The following is a 21,450-nucleotide window of genomic DNA, read 5'->3' on the forward strand; positions in this document are numbered from 1 at the left end:
ATATAGTGGGTCGTCTCAGGGTTTGTCCGTCAAAGCACCATCGAAGGATAGATGAAAAGGCGAGCGGTTAAGGTAAAATTTGACTGTGAAGTCACTTGTATTTTGCGTTGTTGTAGACCCGGGTTCGGCCGTTTTTTCACTCACGAAACATTGTACTGATGCAATTCTGTCGGTGTCCCTAACCAAAGGTGCGACCGTTTGCTAGGAAAAGAACAATCTCTGTCTGTGTTATTCTAGCAAAGCATGATTTTTCGCTGCCACGCTTCACTTGAACCTGTGTATTCTTCTGTGACAATTGTTGGTGCTTGCGCTACTTCTATATCTGATCTCAATACGATGATGAGATGCAGTGTCGGATCATATCGGTCGTTCTCGTTTGCATCGCACTCATGCTTAGGATTACGAGACGGATAGATGTGTGTATAAACGCAGATGAACTATTTCTATGTAATTGCGACTGATCGCCGGAGTTATTAATTGCGGTTTACAGGCTATGTATACTTCTGGGGTGGGTTCACGGTATCGACATTTGTGTGGCTAAGTAGTCTACTTGTTCGATTCATTCTTCCGTGATGGTCCAGAGCATGGTCCCATTATGATGAGAACGATAGCTGAAGACACCACGTGGCGCTATATGTAAAATATGTTGATTAACGAAGACCAAAGGATACGCATTTCTTATACCCGTGGACCAGTGGGGAGTAGAAATGCTTTTCAAGAGAGTGGCTGACTATCGTACAGGCGCAGTATTGGCACGTTCTACGTACCATAGCGTGTCTAATTTAGTCCTAGTAAAACATATGCTATACGTCATACGCGACTATAATCCAATGTGATTTATCGATACTCGCTCGTAGGCTTTCCTTTGTATGCCTTCAAGCTTTCGTCGGAGCGTAATCAAATCTCGCCGATTTCGACGCTGCATCGACTGTGTGTTATCGTTTTCATATACGTATATCTTATATTTAGTATATGAATACTATCTCTTAGATGATTGATTGAAGCAGCGCACTGCATGGAGCGGATCTGAGCAGACGTTTTATGACAGATACATTATTATTATTATTATCATCGTCGCCACCATAGTCCTAATATCATTTTACTTGGCTTTACTTGGCCAGAGCTGGTATATTCCGGCTGCGGCTGCCCACAGATGCCTTTTATACAACAGTCTTTTACGGCCATTGCTGCCGATCCGATCAACGAAAGATGAAACCGTCGTTCGTTGACTGTCCCTTGACAACAACGACAAACAACCAACACAATAACAAACAGCAATAGCGTTCATACAGACGAAACAACCCGTTCTTATTATGTTCTCTTCAGAGCGAATCCCCTATACCGGTGAACGTCCTGACGTAACGACTTCAATTCATCCAAGTCGGATGTACCCGACAAACTACCTTAGATCAATGAACGTTTAATAAACCGTCCAGGCAGAAATTCGTTTGAAGATTGGAAGTCCAGTAACATGCAGACCATGCAATTGATTGATTAATCGTCTCATTTACACAGAGACTGCGAAGGACGTAACCTCTAGACTGCCGGCTGATGATATAATCTGAGGAAGGACAATCCTCGTCCCGTCAAAGTGCGCATGAACGAGAGGGAGCTGGCGGACATTCTGGGCTTTTTGTGGCATTTGGTACAGAATAGCAATTTACCAATAAGCGTAGCAACAAAAACGTTGTTAATTAACAAAAATAACGACCATAGTAAGCTTCTTGAGAAATTTTCAGAGGCATAACCACATTGAATTGCGGATGCTTTTTTCGCTGACCGAAGCCGGTTGGATACGTCGCTAATTTCAAGCCGTCGATATCGCTCGCACCCCTATACGACTTGGCGAGCGGGTCTTTTCATCAGTAGTAAACCGATTATTGTGTGCTTCGCAGTTATTTCGCGCTAGACAAAACAAATATCTTTGTGAAATTATCAATCTGTACAAACGTTCTTATATATTAAAAAGTTATTATAATTTAACTGAAATGAAACGTTTTCTGCGAAATCTACTATAAAGATTAGGCCGATATGAACCTTTGTGCGTTTAAAGGACAGATGTGTGCTGTTCAGACATTCAAATATAGCCGCCAAAACTGTATATTTGCCACAAACAACAACAAACGATTACGAAATATACAAAATTTTTGAATAAACAACGGCATCTAGCATGGTACCAAGTTAATGGGATTTGGTCCAATCCTTCTAATCAGTCATACAAAAATTCAATAGCTTGTTTATCTTCAAAGTACCTTAGATGAATATACATACGCCATCTTGAGGTAAGTTGAACAGCAACTTCTGTGGAGCAACGACGCGTTCCTGGCTATAAGTGAATATTTTCAGTGTAGAAAAACTTCGTCCATGTGAAAACATATGCTAAATTGATTGATGTTTTGCCAGTGTTATTGGTTATTTTATAGTTTTGCTCTGATCATACAAACGCAACTCAGATCTCGTAACGTTCGGCCTTGGTACGCTGCCTCTCCCGTTAGCGTCAATCTGGCTATCCATAACGCGAAATCCAATAGTTGCTACAGTGTAATTATAATCCAGGTAAGTGGGTAATACGAAATGGATTATCACCGTTCGTATATATATTTACGTAAATGCGTAACAACACAGAGCCGTACGCCGTTAGGCCAAAGCACGATGGCGTTTAAATATAAATAAAACGTTTCCCTGTAGCGTAACCACTCTATCAGATATCGTCAAATACAGTAACCATTATATAAGTAGCAATAATAGAATATATAGATGTTTCTATTGCGGCCGTCACAAACATGGATATTGTGGTTAATACCGATCGCGTCGTATGGGCATCCGACATGGTTTTATTGCGATATTATGCGAAATGAGGCCCTCGTAAAAGTTAGGCTGTAATCGTTACGCTACGATTTAGGCTATCTGCCCGCAAACTGGAGTAAGGACTACGTAAATTTTAACGCCTGTACACGGTGCGCGTGTTCAAGACGGGCAGGAATTGCTGACGGACATTTTCAACGAACAGAACTGAGTTCCTTTATTAATTTTAACAGGTACGCAGAGGTACGTGAGACTAAAATGACACATACGGATGATATTCTTACGAGGTATCGTTTGGTGCGCCTGCTTAATAATAACAACTTGGTAATTGTTCTTAAGGGGTTCAAAGGGTTCTGAAGTGCTAAACAGAGCCATAGTATGGGCCACTTTCGACCGGAAGGACTGCCCGAATTGTCACAATGGGTCGCATGCCGACCAGCGTCAATCTAAGAACGGTGATAACGTCCATGCCTGCAGCGGGTGTTTGCTTACTGGAGGTACTGGTCGAAAATGAAAATCGGTCGATATTATCAAAGATCTCGAACTCATGAATAGTCTCAAGGAAGTGCGGTGAGGCGATTAACAACGAACCATCTGATTATTCGGAGATAGCGTACGACCTCATCACCACGCTTTGATCACAACCTGTGTCGAGGACGACAGATGAAGCGTCGAGTTAGTATCCTTACTCTCCGGAATTAAGTGTATGTAATCATAATTGCTTCAAGGAGGGCCATAGGTGACGAGACACCGACAACGAAATTAGGTGGTAATGGAAATTATTAAGGGTAATAGGCAATAAGGGTATGTCAAATATACGAAACTTAAATGAAATTTTCCCCAGGATAGCGCAATATGTAACGAGGCTTAGAGATATGCGATGACAGTGTAGGTTCGAACACTTCACTTGGATGTTTGAAGGTTTCTAAAAGTACTCGTTATATATTTTCAGACAGCATAATATAAACGATTAGACCGTTTCGCTCTTAAACATAGGAATATCGGTTACATTCATCGACAATTGATTCTAACATCACTATTATTACCCTATATTGTCATGCAATTTTTCAATATGTTTTTGCTTGCTCTAAACACGTTAACCCCTGTAGATACTTAAAATTAGTCATAACCAACGATTATGTGCTATAAGCGATACCATGTAATCAATCATGCTGACACCGACAATTATAGCAATCCTATATTAGGGGCTAGCATCACCCGGCTTCTGACTATCATTAGAGTTGTTTGTCACAACGATCTGGAAGTGGAACTGTCGATTAACTCCGAAACAGGCAAATGGTTGGAAGGCCCCAGCTAGGCCTGCGTCGGCCTGTTGAACAGTTGGCGCTTCCTACACGAATACACCGTAGAAGAGGCGCTATCGTTGACGTTGTTGTTTGTTACTGTTGCCGCGACAACCGCAGCAGTAGAATTTCGTTGTTACCGTTATTGCTATTATTACTATGACTTTGATAAGGTGTCGACATTGACGTGGGAGATGGTGATATTGTTAAAAAAAACAACTAATGAATATAGAGGGGCTATTTATTAACCAACGAAGATAATACCTGATGACATTGTAGACAAATTAGCACGGCAACGTCCTCGTCGCCCGCTTAGTCAACAACGTTGATTTCTCATGCTATTAATAACAACCCAAATTTTTTACGCCTTCTTTTGTTTGCGTTTCCTGTTACCGCAACAGTTGTTTTTTCAGTGTTTTTGAAGCGAAGAAGCGATTTATAGTTTGTTGACATGGAGGGAATTGCGTGGCAATACTATACTTCGAACCGAAGTGCGGTTTCGTACATACTAGCTGTACATGCAACAGTGAGGATCACCATCATCCTTTCAACTTTATGCTAAGGGCCCTCGTTAGTGAAAAAAAAACTTGTTTTTAACTCTTACTTCAGTTGCCCCCTGTAACTGTAGCTAGTAATGAATGCCTTATTGATCTAGCTCAAATACGGTTCGATTTCTATGATGGCTCTATATGTAAACAACATATTTCATCAAGGTGCTTCGTCCTAGCTAATAAGGTAGCAATCCTCGGTTTGAAATATTATAGCATATGAGCGGTCAGGAAGTGTGTATGTGCGAAACGTGTAGAAGCTCTGAAAATTCCACCTGTACGGGTACGATTTCTACAAGATACGGCTACGCTTGTAAACAATACTCGTTATTATGTTCTTTTCCTACGGTTATTACTACCATTATCATGATTGCTATGGTTAGATACAATCATATTTTAAGTTCTCACGTTCGATGTGGGCACGGCGACAACGAGGGCGATGATGGGGACGAAGCGGGGATATTTTTAGAACAAAAAAGCAAATTTCGCGGGCTTCGAGAGATGGTATTACGGCAGAGCGGCGATTCGTGACGCTGGTTCCAGTGGTTTAAAAACCGTTATCAAGCGTTGTATAGTGCTGCTTATGAGTGTATATTTGTGTTTAGCGCTTCGGTTTGACGTAAACACTACGTTCACGTCGTTGATTAGTGTGTACGTAATTTGTATATGCTAATAGGAATAAAATTGGCTATTACAGTACTTTGCTCCCACAGCAGATATTGTTAACGGCCGGTTGTGGGACTTTGCCCACCGATGAGTAGAGCCCTTGCAGTGGCAATAAGAATTTTTGTTCCTTTTTAGAACTTTATGCTTAGCTGTACCCCAAGTCGATTGTTGCTGTTTTTATTGTTGTCTTCTAATCTATATTTAGTTTCTAGTTTCTAAATCCGATTCTGGGCGATCTGCCAGTACTGAAGTTCAGTCTTGTCTAATTCAGCTACTATAATCAATTGATTTTACGGTAATCATAGGGGATTCGTACAAAACGGTTAGGGAAAAAGTTGGATTTATTACGATGATTTCAATTTGAGGATAAAGTTAAAGATACTAAAGTTAAAGTAAAAGATAAAGTAGCCGAATGTTTAATGGCACTTTAATTCAGTTAGGGTAGCAGGTGAGTATGTTTCCCTAATTAATGTCACTCTTGGTCAGATTGAGCAGGTACTACCTTTTCTACAAAATAGATAATATAAATTGACTTTTTTTTAGGATAGCACCCAGGCATAATTAGCCGAACCGGAGTACCGTTAAACACAGTTAGCCATCTCCGCTTATCAAATAGTCATTATGGGTCTCGATTGAAAGTTTCCGCCCCAGTGGCCCAACACAAAAAGGGGATAAGTGGTATTGCAACGAACCAACCAGTAGCCGTATTTCATTGTCTACCTTACAACTAGTTTATTACTGTGAATGACCACTGGAAATTACCTGACGATGATACCGATCTCACCTATGCGTTTGGTCAAGGAAAGTTTATCTGATGACGATTCAATACGAGAAAGGATTCGACCAATATTTCCATTACGCAGAGCACTATCATGAAATCGAATGAAGCTATAAGCTTTATCATGGAAACGGCTCAATACGAGGACAGATTCAGCCGACACTTTCGTCCACGGAACATTTAGGTGTACCATAACAAAAACGACAAAACATTCAATAACAGACATTTCGGACAGCGGCACACGTCGTCGGCCAGGCAAGTGTTTCAACTTGAGACAATTAGACAAGCTTCTTTCAAGGTTTCATCTCTTCAAATTCAAGCCAATGTATTGCTTCCATGCGAGGCAAGGATCTATCTCCCTTCGCCATTTACTTTCTTGCAGGTCGGCTTTCGTCTGCCCCTACAGCTAGCGTTGAGGCAGCTTCTGTCTGGTATGGTCCTAAACGCCTTCGCATTATTAAGACGTCTGATCGTGATTAATATTATAGTTAGCTTTCCGCTGAGATCGATCCACGCTGAGAGGTGCAGTCGGCAGCGGTAATAACCGATAGGCATCGTTTCTCAGGCGCACCCTAATTGGCCATTGTTACCGCCTGAACCGATATCGAATCAGCCGCAAAAGTATCGACTGTGTCTGTGGTCGGTGTATTGTTCTGACTTTTTAGCAGTTACCGCCACACCGTGTTACTACATCTTTAGACAGAGCAAACTTTTCCTTGTTAGAGCTGGCAGACCGAAGCTACTCGCGACTAAAGAACAGCTACCCGAATCTATTTGCGTTCTCGTCAACGAGAGAAATAATCAGACAGAAACGGCGCGGGGCGTCAAGCAGGATCAGCTAAATATTACTAATGGTGGTAGAATTTTTACAGGGGCAATCAGTTCGCCCTGAAAATTGATAGCGTAACTGGCTGAGAGTAGGGCGGTGGATACGCAATAGCAACTATAATCTACGAGGCTGCTGCCGACAATTGAACCAGAGCTGCCTTCCCCGATGGATAATTACCGTCTCATTATCTATTGTTGTGTGATGGTGTAAATTTCAACAGAGTTCGGTGTTGGCCGCACTTTTTGCGCGTATGTAGGTACGCTCCTTTGGCCGCTAATATGACCACTTATAGCTACCGGATAATTGCTGATGCATATACGGTATCGTAGGACAGACGCTGGCCTATTTCTATTGAATCTACTTGTAACAGAAACGGTCAAGACAACGTTGGAAGAACAGCATTCATTTACAAGCATTACATTTATAGTGAAAAATAATCGGCCCAAGTTTGGCGACTTAAATCGACTTAAAAATCGCTCAATATATAGACGCGTTTTGAAGTTGTGAATTAGATAAGCATAGGCTCAACTCGTAACAACAACCATAGAAGCCTATAAAAATCATCTGTTGTATTTAGAACGGGTTTAGCAACCAGAAATCACTGGATTACTGTTATTATTATCTTACTTGTTGTAACTTTTAACTTAATATTCGTGTACGTAACAAGGCGTTCATTGGTAACCGCTCGGCAGTACTAGTAATTAGCGCACGTTTCAAAAAAGGTAAAGCAGACTTTCGCAACGCCCGTTATCGAATGCAGGCTGGCGTGGCCGTCAGCTTGTAGCCCATTGTAATTAGCCGCAGTCCATTTAAAGAATAAAGACATCCATGATTGCCCTCAGCTGCCTACAGCAGGTACTTACTAAATCAGAAAAGGCCGGGAAAAACAGTCGACGCTGCAGTACTGAAAGCTTCCAACGAGCATCGTCCATTCGCTCAGTGCGGCTCACAACCCACCCCCCGTGGCTCCTCGACCATTCCTCATTTTCGTTTGGCTATCTTTACCGAAATGTGTGCGTGCGCCGGTCCCCAAGTCAATCCGTCCGTTTATGCGTGTGTGTACGTTGTTCTGCTGCTCTCGGAAATAGCGGTTTCTCTTGCCGCTCGCTCCGGAACGCTGTGATTAGACGACGCCAAACCCAACAACGATTACGAGTAACTGCGGTTGAGCAGGTGTTGCTATTGCTACTACTAAACAGCATTAGCGAATTCGTTATCAAACGCAGCGGCCCAAGGCCTAAACTAGATCATTGTAGGCGGGCAAAAGGACCCCAGACGTCTCCGTTCACCTCCCGCCTTCGCGCGCAACGAAACGAGAACGGATGCGAAGGAAACGTTCATCATAACGGGAACTCGTTTCTTCTGCTTGTGCTACTGTTGAATTTGTTGATTCTTAACTACGTGTCACAAGAGAGGCTCATTCAGAAGCGTTTCACGGATGCGTGCAGGCTCACACGTAGATACGACACAGGCGAGACACGTTTACTGCCCATAGAGAGGGTTCCTGTGACGGTCTAACCGTAAACAACAATAACAGACCGGATTGTGTCGGCCGCTCAGTGTCAATTAGACATTGCGAACGCGTTAACTGCAATGGCTTGAAGAACGTAACGCACTTAGGTCTCTTGAGGGGACAAGGAAAGGGGCGAGACAGCGAACCACCCAAACAACGGCGTTTTACCGATAGACAGAGCGGTTAGAGGGGTGACAATCTGACGCCGCGCGACCTTGACGCTACTCAAACAAAGGGTCAGTTGCAGAAGCAGTAGCGGTGACGCCGCCGGTGGCGGCTAGCAACGATAACAGCAGGAAAGATCTAAGTCCCCATAATTACAATCAGACGATGGCTACTGCTGCCATATAGCCTATACCGTGTAGTATATGCTGAAAAGTAATTGAAATGATACGCCAATACCAATAGAATCGGAAAGGGCGTCGATGATGGTCGCCACCAAAGAAAATTATTTTATATTAATATAATCATTAATAATTATAATCACCTATTATCTGTGTGCTCAAATGGAAAGTAGAGAAAAACTCTGGCTCTCTTTAATATTGAACTGCTAGGATTACTGGCAAATAAAAATGACTATTATTGGTTTGGGATATGTACCTAAGACAATGGTCGATGAGCAGCTATTGTGTCGGTTAGAGCCGATTCCGTTTGTGAAGACGATGCGTGGCGCTAAAATCATCTATCAACGATTACGAGTTTTGCGCTTCAATGGCACACACAACTGCGGTACTAGAAGAATCGGTCATACGTAAATCAGCTTTTCTTTTCTGTACGTAAACTAGACTTATTGACGATCCCTTTGACGACCCACACCGCGTTGGGTCAATTACGTGTGTGGAGTTTCATTGGTCTCAATAAAGTATATTGTTAGAGTTAGGACAGATGTGATACCTTATCAAGCGACCGAGTACATGTAGATGCTGTGCATTTCTATATTGGATATGCAAATGGCAGTTATTACAAGTACTGGTTTCGTTGACAAACATTTGCCTATATAGACATATAATCTATGCGTGCGATCTGCCTTCAGTGTCCTACGTTATATGTAAATTTGCTAAAGACGTTGACATTGCTAATAATACTGTGCCAGCGTGCGCTTTCTATAAAATCCGTTCCCAAAGCTCGTTCTGCTTATTCCGTCTTAATGGAGATAATTTCGTTGTGACACGAACAGGAAGTTGGTGCAGAGTTACCCCATATGATCCTGTCGACGTGCACACGTGGCTACACAGTTACATGGCGTAATAACCTAGATCCGAGTCAATCAATTAATTTTCGATCTCTTTACTGCACCTATGTTACAACCTATAATCTCACACATTCTGCCCTTGTCATGCTTTGGCCTGCCCCTTTACGTTGATATTCATTTATCACTTGATAACTGTAACTATGATGATATAAATAATAATAATAAACGATTAGTGGCCCAGAAAACCTTACTTGAGTTACGATTTTCCGGCGTAGCGATACGTCTGCGCATGCGTACGTCCATACCCGTCAGCGACTACAGCATCAAATTGGTATTTATTCCTGGTTTAGTTTAACGACCGCTGCCTAGTATCACAAATGAATCGAGATTACGCATCTCCAACCTTTCAGATTCCGGTAGACGTCCAAGAACGATGAGAGCGTCTTCGTCCCGTGATCAGGCGGAGCCAACTAGCGCCTCTGGTCTCGGCTCTATATCGTAGGTATAAAACAGTTTTCGCTACCGCTGTAACGCTGCGGTTCCCTAACGAGAACTGATTGCTGCTCTGCTGATGCGAAGGACAACCTCATAGTCCTAATACTGATCCGTGGTTGTTATACCGGGACGGGAATGGCGGTCACTGCTACTGCTTCTGTGGCTGATGGAGACGCTTCTACTGCAAATGAGTATGCTAAACTTGGAAGATATCTGATAGGGTACGTCAGTAATATTGTTGTTGCTTCCCAAGGTCAATAGCAGTGGTGCGGCCACGGCGTAGCCAACCGGCGAGCTAACGCCGGTCGCTGCATGTGACGCCGGCGTCGCCAATGAATGCGGATAGTGAAAACTTTTCGGTTGCATTTGACAAACAGGGTCACAGCCGAAAACAATCCCAGGCTGGATGTTACAGCGCCCGATACGCCGTAACTTCCGCCTGATGACGCTGTCTGTAGAAATCTGTGTAACAGCATCAGCTGTAGCAGGAGACGCAGGAGTCTGCGATAAAGTCAAGAGAACCACCAATAATAATAATGATCGAGCTTCGGCCCCGAACACCGAGCGCGGCCGGAGATGAGAGGGTGCTCTCGCGCAGAAAAATCGCTAGGGTAGAAAATGAAGACAGAGATGATGAACACTTACAATTAAGCACAGTTCGTACTACGCAACGAATGGGAAAGAACGACGAAGTAATTCGCATTAGCAACAGCAGCAGTAACAACGACGACGACGACGACATCTGGAGCTAGGAACTGACGAGCTATTCCCACAAAACGCTGCGTTTCGTAGTGCGCTTGTTGTAGGCCAATACATTGGCGTAACTCACTGTAGGCGGTGTGATTGTTTTCACAGCTTCATCAATTGTCGCGCCAGTCGTTGAGCGTAAAAAGGCACAGGAGCCGTTGGCAGGGTTAACGTGCAGCTGTGTATGAATGTACGCACATGATCATGATTCCTGGCAGTGTTTTCACTGGGGTAACCGGGATGGTCGCGAGCGTGCTAAACTCTTTATTTCGTCGGAGACGTGTCAGTTTTCTGCGGACGTAATGGCTTGATGCTATTTGTCCTTTTCCGAATTTCAGTTATTGTATACCGATGCCGAGAAGAGATAACAGGAATTGATTATATTCATATAGTAGTTCTACGGTATGTTCATTATAGAAACAAATCTTTGAGCGCCACGCGTCCACAGCGGCTATAGCACGGGTGTTGTGAGCTTTGTTTCTGTAAGGTTTGCTTTCTTTTATACTATCGACAACATCTCTGCATGTGCACTAACTATAATATTATATAGGAGTTTATCTCACGAGAACCGTCTGCTCGGAAACGTTGAGAGATCCTTATTTTTGCTGCTTCTGCTGATAGGTAATACTGGTTAAAGGTGAAAGTAAGGCTCGATAGGCATAATCTACATAGGTTTGCAGTTACTGAACCAGTAGAATTTGAATGCATTTTTTTGGATGGAAAACGTCCTTAAGGACGGCGACAATGCCTACATACAAAATGCTTGTTGATTGTGTCAGACGATTGGTTACTTCAGCCTTCAGGGGAAACGCTTCGCGTCACATCAACAAACCTACCTAATTGCCTTCTGTTTAGGCTGTACAGAACATGTGGAAGGTATACAATTATTGGCACAGACAAAGATGACCTTGTTAACTATGAATACCCTATGAGCAACATATGTAGTTGTTACTTACTCAACTTATTTGCGGTCCAAATTTCCAAATCGAAGTTTACCATCGCAACTCATGTAACTTTAAATATATATATATACTTTAAATATATATAAATATATGACAACAATGACTAAATAGCGTTGCGTCGATGACCGGCAGGCGGCCATGACGGATTCACAAAATAATTCAGTTTAAGAAAAGCGGGATGGGAATGAATCAACACCAAGTTACAACAATTAAACGATTCGCTTAAGTCTATGTGACCGTTGAGGACTTAAGCATCGTCGACTGCCTGTTCGTCCCAGCAGATGAAGCCGCCGATCAGAGCCTTCGAAGGCGAACAGAAGTAAATAGGTTGCAACATTTTCTCTGGACACTTATGCCGAATCTTCTACGGTCCAACATGGGTTTGCCTGCTTATTCATACTCGGGTAACATGTAGCGGTGTAGTTTAATTCTGTTTACGTATATTTACCGTGCGCACGATGCGATAACGGCAAGGAGAAATTCTGCGGTATTAGTAATCGTTCCCGGTCGAGTAGAGGTCCGGTACAGTGATTGGTGTTACAGGAAGTTCCTGCCTGTTTTTTTTTTGTTTTTTTTATAGAAAGACTAACTTGAAATGAAATAACCGCATTGTTTCCTATCAGGCCAGACGATCGTGACAGGTCAGTTCGAAAAAGCATCGAACATCGAACAAGCGCTAACCGAACAGCTCGGAGTAACGTATCTATGGCGCATAAAACAGTATAGGGTAACGACAAGTTGTCTTTCGAGGCGACTGTAATTACGTAAGGCAGACTGGGCGGCTATTGTTGTTGGTGTCCGTACAGACCACGTTATTGAAGGTGAGTGATTTACACGCACGTACGTATATGATCGAAAACCCGGCAGCGAATACTGCTGAAATTACTATGATATCCCTGATCAACTTGAATGAATGAAGATACATCATAATCTTTACCAACGGAGGATTGATATCCTTGTAGAGTGCGCAGATGCTCGATGTGGTGTTGCTACATTATACAGAAAATGTGTATATATGTAATTTCTGCTGTTGCGGCACTTCAGTCTGAACATTTATTCGATCAGAATAAAAAATAGCTAAGTTTAATCGTTAATTACGCGATGATCAGTGTTCGCCTATCAATACAATGTTTAATACATCAATAGAATTGCCAAGAACGATTCATTCTGCCACTCGACCCCAATTTCGGGCCGGACAAAATCTACTACCTACACGAGATATACGAAAATAACGTATGTCATCAAGTGGTCGTCCATCTGTCGCCCCACCTCACGAGCTGTGCATACACTCCAAAAACAGGGTGAGCGTGTCCTCAAGCAGGCCTCTCTTATACAATGCATACATCATATTTAGACAACTTTTTGCCTCATCTATCTGTTGACTTGCACCCCCCAAGTTCTAGAAAAATTCATTTGGACAAATTTACTACTTTTTTTTTTTGCTTTTACCTATAACAAGTACTGCAGCGTCACTAGACGGAGCTTTGTAGTAGAAATAAGCTGTGAATCGTGTGCAATTCCCAAAACCTCGTCTGCCGGACTAATCGAGATAAAACTTCATATCAGCTTGCGCGGATTACCAAGCTGTTACGTCATGAACCTCTTTTTGCTACTGCACGAGCGACATTCGGGAGTAATCCTGTATTTGCACCCAAAACGCCTGTCTCTTCCCCTGTTACGCTTGTCTTTCTTCTGTCCATTTGGTCATTGTGGCAAAGCTACCCTACCGAGTAATTTTTTTCTACGTAAATGTCAGCCTCCTGTTATTACTAAAAACAGCAGATTAAGTCGAGGGTAAAAACACCACCTAACAAACAGATCAGTATTTCAGCATAAACCGCTTTTCGTTCCATAACATTATGATATTATCTTTCGGCGATGATGTTGATCAGCATAATCATCACCGGTACGGAGAGTGATTGAAGCACGCAACGAGCATAACTTCAATGTGACACAATCCGACAATGCCAGCGGTGCCCCCTCGCAAATGACTCACTGATACAAATAGCGTGTGGCGTGAGCCTGGTCAGAATACATATACGAAAGCTTGTGACTGCAAATTATGTATAATTTGGTAGTAGGGGCGCGAGAAAGAATACAGGACAAGGAGAGATGTTGGCTTTAAACATGTATCCAACGAAGAAGAAATACCGTCCACGGACGGTTCCGTGTGGTTACTGTTGACCGCATGACGCATTTGAACTTAGAAGCGTTAGCATGTAAGCGGTGCTTACGAAAATAAGATAAATTTTTCCAGGACTAAAAGCGTCTTATCCAATCTGATGTTTGCTCTGATAAATTTAGAGAAGAAATGGTATAAAGCGATTTCTTTGTGTTGCTGTTTAAATTATGGTCGTAGATGCTGTGATGAGAATTTGGCCTGTTTTTTTAGCTACTGAACTTTACTTTGCTCAAAACCCTAATAGTTGATGGCCATGAACTAAGTGCTATACTAATTTCACGCCGGTTAGTGCTTATTTTAGCAAAATCAAACGGAGTATTTATGCAATGATTTGTCGACCGGTCGCTCTTAGCAAGTTGCGGTTATTGTTTATCGCCTAGAGTGATTGTTTCCTTTGAAGCAGACAGCAATCTTACTTGATAACGGTGTGCTGACAAACGGCACTAAGGTTATTCAGTTCTTAAAAAAACAACAGTGAGGTAATCAGATATAGAACTGTAGAATTTAATATAGAATTATAAAAAGATGGTAAGGAGCGTGTGCTGTCTTCAAAATCAACAGGAATGAATCTGGCTAGTCTTATGGCGAGGACGCCATCATGATAAACTGTACCGTTAGGGAATTGATAAAATTGAAATGCTATTACACACAAACACTAGGAAACTGATCTGATTGATTAAATCAAATATGAGACCCAACAAAATATAAGATCTTTCTAGGACCATAGCCATGTTATTGTGCGTAGCAAGTCTGGGGCGAACCCCTACTTACTTAATAGGTACTTAATAGGAAAACTGGGCCACCAATGATATTGCTATATATTCACATGTAATAATAATTGCAGTAAAATTCAATTTTGTAATATCATTCAAATCATACAAATAATCAGATTACGCCAGTGGATCGTTCTCATCGTAAATCACCATCCTGATCGTAAAGATATCCGAAGCAAGCCTAAATTGCCCCGGCTAACCCAAGTGGGACAGCTCATAAAAACACTCTGATTACAAGGTAGGCTATCGTACGAAGATCTATCTACATGTCCATCATTCGATCGACGAGTCACTCAGGAAAAAAGGCGAAACATAATAGACGAAGGCTATCGCAGTTATCCTTCGAATATTTTACCCAAAATTTCTACTGTACTTCAGACTGTTAAAATCTAACAACCGATTTGTCTATTGGAGTGAATTTATCTTGGTTCATCTGTTTGCTGTTAGAAAAAAGTCATATTTCGTAAGTGAACTCCTAGCACATTATTGTTGAATCCGTCGCGTGGACGATTTACATCGGTGCCATAAAATAAGACAAGGAAAAAAATCGCTTACTTTGGTTCTATGCCGTTAATCGCGAAGCGTAAATTATAAAATCGACGATTCAAAGCCCAAAACATCTATCTTTAATGATGTCGAGGCGCTGCGACGCTAGAGACCCGAACGAGATTTTTTGGCTTCCAATCCTCCATGTTATACATCTTTGCACCAGTCTTAAGGCTGCAGCCATAAACCTAGGTAAGCTTCACATGTTCAGCTTTGCTACGTCCCGCTCGTGAGTATGGCCTTAGGTGGTGTTTACCAATGCGTCCGCGCAAGCCGTATGGGCAAACGCGCACTGTCGATCTTGAAACGGGTTCCAGGTACGCTAACATGCGATGTCCTTTCAAACAACTCTGATGTTTATCGACCGTAGGGTCGCTAGCTATTGACGCCGGACATATTTAATTGTTTTTTTTTCCACAAGTAGTATTCAAACTAACGGCCGTTTAGTTAGTTAACTTTTTCTAAAGGCACTACCTATTCATCTACAACAGCAAAAAATGTCCACTAAATGCAGGAAATCACGTTGTTAATAAAAAAATTTAAAAAAAAAACCGGAAAAAACAAGAATCATGAACTAAAAATGGTCACTGCTATGAAAATAGAGATAAAAATAAAAGCGTTCTTTTTGTCACTTGTTTATTCTAGGCGACCTAGAAAGCGGAAAAAGGTTGCGCCTGGCATTGTCGGACCAAAAAAGGACCCTGATCGTCTTTTCTTTCGATCGTATTTGTCCTACTGCTTATTGCATCCAGTTCACAGGTAGAATCCTAGAGCCGCGAATCATTCGTCAGCCGACAAGCAATGCACCATCGAATGAAAGTGTTCTCGTGACTATCGATGGATAAACGCGTAGACGGCACTGAAATTTAGGTCCACGCCCACCCAGGACTGTCTTACATAGACACACATACACACAATAGATAATCCGTGTATATACATTGTAGTTTTGTTGGTTTTTAACGAGCTACACTTTTTTTTTACTTATAGTAGATCTACTATCATTGTTATTATTCAGATTACTGGACATAACTGATTTTTGCTGTGGTCGCAGCGAAGGTTTTTCAGTGCGGGCAAAGCCGGTGGCCAACCAAGGATGGCACACGAGTAAAAATTTAGTCCCGTCTATTACACCAAACCCCAGTTCGGCTTAAGCCCAGTTACTAACAGTTCTAGTAGTTAGCCATTAGCGCCGGCCGAAACACCCGTCTAATCCGAGGCAGAATCTGTCCTTATAACCCGGGTCTGTATTAGCTCGGTGGCATATATTTGTACATTATTTTTTCTTGCGTAGATTTACATGAGCCCGTGTAATTCTGTGGTTTGTGTAACTCTTGGGTGGCCAAGCAGTATCAGCAACGATGTTGGAACACCAAGCTAAAAGTAGCAATAGTTACTTTTTGGCGAACAAACAAATTCAATGGCAACTACTAGACAGATCTACTGACCGAGTACTTAGCTGAGCTGAGTTTGTTATTACCGTTGTAAGCCCCCCGGGGGCATCGATCGGAGCACCCAAAGGCTGAAGCGCACCAGCATCTCAAAAGCGGCATAAAAATGGCGGCCACACACAAATACACTGACAAATACAGTCGTATTCACACGATGGTAAATACCAATGTTGTTTTACCGCCGTGCCGCTAATCGGCAGCGATTGTTGACGTTCGTGGCTGGCGCCGACCTTAACCGGTCCCACTTCGACAGAGGAGGGGGGCGGAATAACCTTCGATCAATTCTTCGATGATTGAATGTGTGTCGACCCTCATTCGGTCTAAAAATGTCCGTGTATACGATAGCCGCAGTCGTCGGTTTATTGATGATGGTTACTAAAAAATCATCTCGTCCTCGTCGCCTGTTGCTGCTGCTGCTGCTGCTGCAATTTTTAACTTTGTTTTTCTTGTCAGCGAGAAAAGACATTTCGAATCGATCCCTTAATAATGGACCAGCCAGGCTGGTTGGGGATTTCAACAAACGCATATCATGACAAACGCCGATATCGCTATTTAGGCTGCCTTGGCAGTTATAATTGCTGAGTCGGCCAGATAAGAGGACTTGAAAATTGACAGGAAACAGGATCGGGCGACAGCGGATTTACCTAAAAAAAGACGACAAGATAAACGAGCTGTTCGCTGCTTTTAAAAGATATTCCATGATACGATCCGTTGTATCGTTGTTAACAACAAGAAACACCATAAGCTAAGCAAAGATATCCAAGTAGAAGTGTTGACGCAGTGTTACTGCACGAAAGCCCTGCGAGCAGTCTCCGACGGCTTACAAATATAGAGCGAAAATTCGACCTCTGTAAAGGTAATTTTGCGTTACTCAATCGATTCTCGTATCATTTCACTGGTTTTTGGGCGATGCAGACCTTCATGCTCTGCGCGTCGAACCCTATAATCGTTAGGAGGATGGGAAGTCATAGAATTCATGGAATCGAGCTAACACGTCTGAGTCTTCTAATTGAAGCCCACTATAATGTCGTGACGTTCGGGAACGGGTAGGATCGTCTGATCAAGCGGAAAGTTATCAGTTCTACGTCTTTAGCAATGCGACTCTGCCCAGCAAAAAAACGGTATACATATGTATAGATGGGTGTGCGTCTAACACGCGTGACGATGCGGGTGTTTTTCTTGGCTCTCAGTTTCGCACGTGCGTGGGTTGGGAACATAATCAAAGATAGCTAAAAGCAGTTGACCCACATAAAAGTAGGCAGTGACAATTATCAATTAATAACGGATTCTAATTCTCTGTTGTTACCAGCCGCTAGACTACTATTCAAAGGTTGTCGCTGATGTAATTGTTGAATGTTCTTATGGGGCGCATACGACTGGGTAATGAATTTCTGGCTTAACTAGACTGCAATTAAATCGACAATTGATTTTTCCTCGTCGAGTTCGTTCTCCTCGTCTCGCTTCATATCAACAATTTCTGGCCCGTATAGGACATAGTATTCCATTCAAGGTTCATCCTTTTATAATACAATTTAGTAATTGCCACTAATGGCGGTGCACCAAAAGAAGTTCTGAAACAACGAAGTTCCGAGCTGTCGTTAACGCAACCCATTTACTAGTCCAATTGTTCAAGGCCTGTCCTTACAAATCACTTATTATGTAAACGATAGATGTATAATATACGCAAATTGTATGCAAAGTTTTTTCCAGACTCACTGCTGACACTTTCGGTGTATTGAATTATCCCGAATCTATACCGAAAAGCATTATTACGGAGGTCACCCGGAAAGGGGCTTACACAACAATATAAGCCTACTTCAGTTGCCGCTGAAGTCCTCAAGGGACAGGCTTATATCACGACGTGTCGGCCTCGATATATAATAGTACTATGTGTTATTTTCTAATTTTAGATAACTTCAAATGTTCGTAACTTCTTAGCTGGAATTCAGCAATCAGCAGCAGTAGCCATTACTTTATGACTTTCTCTGTCCTTTCTGTTCCGACCTGCACAGACGTCCATGCTTTGCAGCTATCTCCTTATTCGAAGAATATGACTATTGTGCTTGTTAAATATAAGAGATAGGCCGAAGAAAACCAAGAAGAAATAAGCGGGAAAAAATAAATAAGTTACATTATTTGATAAGGGCCGAAGAAAGAAGCTAACAAAGAGTTTATCTAGCGTCTTGCACTAAATTTTGGTTGGCGACAAACGACTCGAATATTTTGTACGACACCGATTGTCGACCCATAGAAGTAAACCTGGCTTGTGGCCTGATAAACGCTAGACAAATGAAAATCCATCGACAGTTCCGGTTATTATGACGATTACTACTGATTTATGTCCATTCGATATGCGGGTCCCGCAATCATTAAATACATAACATTATATGTATACACATAGATATTTTGCCTGATAAAAGTCATCAGTTGTCACTTCCTAAACAGACGATTGCGGATCGAACTCTTCACCATTCAGGCATATAATGCAGCGGTTGGATTTTGTTAGCTAATTAGAACGGCAGTGTCCTTTACGAGCACTGTAGCCAGCTAAAACCTTTCAGTATTAAAACATGAAGATACACTGTTAGCTGTGCGTAATAACATTAATATAACATAAACTATCATAAAAATTGAGTCGATTTGTGTTACATCTGTTTATACGTAAAAACATGGGGAAATCTGTGCTTGATGGCCGTTCATATTACTCACATTGCCGTTGCTATCTATCCGCTTTTTACTATTTCGAAAATTCGAAATTATCCACCAGAAGCCCCAATGAGATCACTAGAAGCCCGGTTCCGTTGGCGCAGCTACAGGCGGCACACGGGTCTTCAGGGCAAACGACACTGTCAGTGGTTGAATCTGCCCCAACGGTTTCATCATTTAGCCGACGTACAACCTGCAAAGGCCATCTTATTTGCGCGTTTCCCTCTTATTACTAGAGTCTGTGGTAATGGCGCTTGTTAGCTTAAATAACATATAACTAGTGAAAAATGGTGCCACGGGGCAAATGCTATGTTTACTAAGGAGCGCATGTGGCTAAGCGGGCCAACAGTGGTAAAAGGAGAAGTGATCTTTCTCGCAGCACCGGCAGACGACGAGATAGCAAGGAAAAAAAGACGAAAAATACTTTCGCACCCTCTAGAAATCCGTTAAAATTGGAAAGGAAAGTTATGATTATTAAGTTTGGCTTCCCTGACTCTGTTGGTTGGACGAGCAATAATAGTATGCCAGATAATTTCTTTTTTTTCTTTTTTTTTTTTTACCAGAAATCGACAGAAAATGAAAAAGCCGGCATTCAATGGAAATGACGGAACAGGCATCCCCATAATCACAATGGAATGATACCTCGTCAAAAATTCGAAGATCAATCCGTTCTTTTTAATGTAGTCCTAGCGCTATGGAAACATTCACTTTAGTCTTAGTACTATAGTAGTCAGTAGCGATGACTAAGCAGACGTACAAAGACCAAGAGAAAACCTTGTCGAGCCTTGGATCGAACATTTCTAGCGAAGCGCTCGGTTCGGCTAATGGCGCGTCAATGAATAGGAACCCTGACATGTCAGTCGGTCTGTATATGTATACTATATTCTGATATGCGTGTGTAGTGAATAGTCCCGAACAGGCCTCAATATGACGAATTGTGCTTTTTTTTTTGTTTTTGTATCAAAAAAAAAAAAAAAAAAAGTTGACATAACGTGAAACACGGTTATGACATTATTTTGAAGGATGAATGAAAAAAAAAGATGGAATGTTAAGCGTTCTTTTTGGAATACAAATCGTCTCGCAGAACAAATGCATGATCGTGCTGTATATAACTTAATTTTTTGTTTATTGTTACGAGATAGCATTTGTGTCTGTTGTTGAGCGTCTGGCAAAGTCTGTTTGTACTAAGCTACCGGGAAATACGAATGAAATACAATAACACACGATAATAACAGAGGCACGTATCTGCCTGTCTTTACAATGCTCCCCATTGGCCCCATATCTGCTAACGCAAAACGATCCAAATAAAACGTTTCATAAAGTTACAATTAAAGTACTTTACCATACGGTATTCGACTGCTTGTATTGTTAATTATTATATAGCCTATGTGGTGCCTTCACTGGCATAATTTACCTGATCGATAAAGCTATTCCCATCAGTATGAAACGCAGCCTATACGTCGTGCTATGTCTTGGATAACCGTTCGGTGTTAATTTGGTGATTATTTGATTTTTGGTATCTTTTTTTCTACCTATCAAAGATTCAGGCAGCGTATAAGCAAGGAAATGTCAGCGTCCATTACATCCACCTTTTACTATAGCTCTCTACGACAAACGACGATGTTTCCTATTTTGTATCGTGTATAAAAAGAGGAAATTTTTTAATGTTATTTTGAAATCGAACCAATCCTCTTTTGATCCGATGGATGTCTCCATTCCGGCTTTTCTCTCCTTGGACAGCGTTGCCTTCGTCGCTCTTTTAAGCCGGCCCTTCGGTCATGCGCTCATTGATTTACGCCGTCAAAGCACTGTCCTCTACTAAACGTTTCGTGTCGAACTCATCAAACCGCCATACCATAATACAGCCAGACACCTTGCGCCTGCCCCGTAGCGATATTTTGACGTGTCACTGAGTCACGCTGATACGGATAAGCGTGTTTATATGCTATAACAAGC

The 21,450-nt window shown here is 42.1% G+C and overlaps 1 protein-coding gene and 2 long non-coding RNA genes across 6 annotated transcripts in view; 2 read left to right on the forward strand and 1 right to left on the reverse strand.

Moving 5' to 3' along the window:
• Nucleotides 1–19,777, reverse strand: part of LOC147756041 (uncharacterized) — a 36,715-nt gene extending 16,938 nt beyond the window's left edge. The window contains exon 1 of the long non-coding RNA XR_015327143.1: nt 19,498–19,777. This is a non-coding gene — a long non-coding RNA (uncharacterized LOC147756041). The remainder of the gene's footprint in view (nt 1–19,497) is intronic.
• The window catches only part of LOC111248685 (uncharacterized), a 166,750-nt gene that overhangs the window by 101,007 nt on the left and 44,293 nt on the right, over nt 1–21,450 (forward strand). The window lies entirely within an intron of this gene.
• Nucleotides 1–21,450, forward strand: part of LOC111248687 (uncharacterized) — a 122,753-nt gene that overhangs the window by 87,503 nt on the left and 13,800 nt on the right. Inside the window, exons 2-3 of one of the 2 annotated variants that reach the window (XR_015327131.1) lie at nt 12,463–12,660; nt 15,986–16,099. The exons of the other annotated variant lie outside the window; for it this stretch is intronic. This is a non-coding gene — a long non-coding RNA (uncharacterized LOC111248687). The remainder of the gene's footprint in view (nt 1–12,462; nt 12,661–15,985; nt 16,100–21,450) is intronic. 2 annotated transcript variants of the gene reach the window in all.

The sequence above is a fragment of the Varroa destructor genome, unplaced genomic scaffold (assembly GCF_002443255.2).
Source record: "Varroa destructor unplaced genomic scaffold, Vdes_3.0 BEIS01000004.1, whole genome shotgun sequence".
In the NCBI taxonomy this organism is placed as follows: domain Eukaryota; kingdom Metazoa; phylum Arthropoda; class Arachnida; order Mesostigmata; family Varroidae; genus Varroa; species Varroa destructor.